Here is a 2,285-nt window from a genome sequence, read left to right as displayed (position 1 = left end):
TCTAAAAAACAGGACACACAAAACTGTTCTCTTCCGTTCACTTTTCTTAACATACCACGACAGACACGCAGGACAGGTCACGTGAGCTACATTGCCACTTTACGGCATAAACGAAATGATTCGTACCAAAGTTGCTGCGCAAGAAGATATAAAAAATGTGTTAAGAACAGTCTGTATGTACTTCCAAGGATAGAATGAAACTATGTTGTGTTTTCAGCCCAAAATAGCAATTATCCTACACAAAAACTACTGACGCTTATCTTCTGTGTGAGCTGTATTTCTCTGGCTTTTCCCGTTATGTTAATTTGAAGGTATGCGTGTGGAAGGAAGTTATGTGTTCCTTGACTCTTATTGCAGCGGAACGTCTTTGAATTTTAGCTATAAACCTCTCCTTGATGCACAGCGAGTGTCTGCTACTGGAATTTGATGAGCGTCCCCGTGCTGCTGTCGCGCTTAGCAAACAGGAAACTTGTTGTCCTTCTTTCATTCATCATCTGCTGTGCTATTACGTTTTCCTGATGCTCCCAAACTGTGAACGTCACTCAAGAATAAGCAACGGGGGTATATTAAATTACCTTTTTAAAATATAATCCTTCACGTTTCCACTGTGAATCACTACGTACCGCCTGTAACTCCTACGATTAATGTACATAAATGATTCCACTTCATATCACCCCGAAAGTAAAATCCTAGATTTTTGGGACTGTTTAATGTGATTAGTCTTATCACCTATTTACAAGCAATACATTACGGTGGATTATGTTCAGGCATAACTGTCAGTACCTCAGCTATGCGCTGATTCCGCACATATCTTCCTGCATTTCATTGCCGTTTTCTACTGTAACTACTACCCTTATACAGGGTGGTCAGAAACACACTGAAAAACTTGTGAGGATAGGCCGCGCTGACAAATATCTGTTAAGAAAGAAGTTCGATACATTGCACCATTCATAAGATAATGAGCATTGAACTTAGTCAATCATGTCGTTACGTGGGCAAATTCAACCCGTCCGCTAGAGACAGTGTCGCCAAACGTGTGCTTCGTTTGGTTTCCTAAAACCCAAGAAGAGAGTGACACAAAAATTGTACGTGGGACGGTAGTAAAAGTCGGACTTGAGCCAAAGGATGAGCAGCCTCGTACGCTGTCATCTACGCCAGGCCTGTTCACCGAAGTGCTCGTGCGAGCTGGCACTCGCTCCATCCTCTGCGGTGAGCAATCGGTCAGCTGGAAAGGGATGGGGAGGCTTCTCGATGGCTCATTTGTGCCAATCGTGGCAAGTTTATTTCCTAAAACCGTAGAATTAATGATAAATGACAATCAAATAAAACTTTCATTTCTTTTTATTGACTAGGCAAAGAACATGGGGCAACTAAGTAAGAAACATGATATTCGTTACGGCTGATGCAGCTTTATAATGACTGTAGTTTTCGGACGAAGTTTAAATGGATATCAACATGTGCTACATCACTATTTTATTCACATGCTACATACAGAAACAATGCATATCAATTTAAAAAATCTCCTCCTGAACAGGACATGAAGGCCTAAAGGTACAGACCGGCCGCCGTGTCATCGTCAGACCACAGGCGTCACTGAATGCGGATATGGAGGGGCATGTGGTCAGCACACCGCTCTCCCGGCCGTATGTCAGTTTCCGAGACCGGAGTCGCTACTTAATCAAGTAGCTCCTCAGTTTGCCTCACAAGGGCTGAGTGCACCCCGCTTGCCAACAGCGCTCGGCAGACCGGATGGTCACCCATCCAAGTGCTAGCCCAGCCCGACAGCGCTTAACTTCGGTGATCTGGCGGGAACCGGTGTTACCACTGTGGCAAGGCCGTTGGCCTGCATATCAATGAATACTACATATTTTGCTTTTCTGTAACGCATTAATGTCTGGTACAACTTTCTGAGCACTGCTAATTCGTAAAAAAGGTTTTAAACTGAAATCTGTTAATGAACTTCAGGAAGTACATTTCGTTCTCTTCATTGTGGAAGAATATTTCTCTCAGAAATTTGTAGGTCCAGACATAGACATAATCATAGCTGCAAACTTGTGAAGTTGAGGAAATTTATTTTGAAGAAAGCTTTATACGAGTCTACAACATTTATTTTGCTATGAGACTTCTCACACAGATGCCTGTCACACTGCAGGACCGTAAGTTCTCTGTTGTAAGTAGCCTCTTCGTATGTTGGCAGCGTAAAGTGAGATCAAATGATCTGTTTACAAGAAAATATTCAAGGAAATGTATGATGATGGATGTTCTTGATAATGTTTGGGTAGTGG

General features: G+C 42.6%; 1 pseudogene; it reads right to left on the bottom strand.

The window, feature by feature from the left end:
* Nucleotides 1-1,725: 1,725 nt before the first annotated feature.
* LOC124556875 lies at nt 1,726-1,843 on the bottom strand (annotated as a pseudogene).
* Nucleotides 1,844-2,285: the final 442 nt, after the last annotated feature.

The sequence above is a fragment of the Schistocerca americana genome, chromosome X (assembly GCF_021461395.2).
Source record: "Schistocerca americana isolate TAMUIC-IGC-003095 chromosome X, iqSchAmer2.1, whole genome shotgun sequence".
Classification (NCBI taxonomy): domain Eukaryota; kingdom Metazoa; phylum Arthropoda; class Insecta; order Orthoptera; family Acrididae; genus Schistocerca; species Schistocerca americana.
This window is presented reverse-complemented; position numbering and strand designations above follow the sequence as displayed.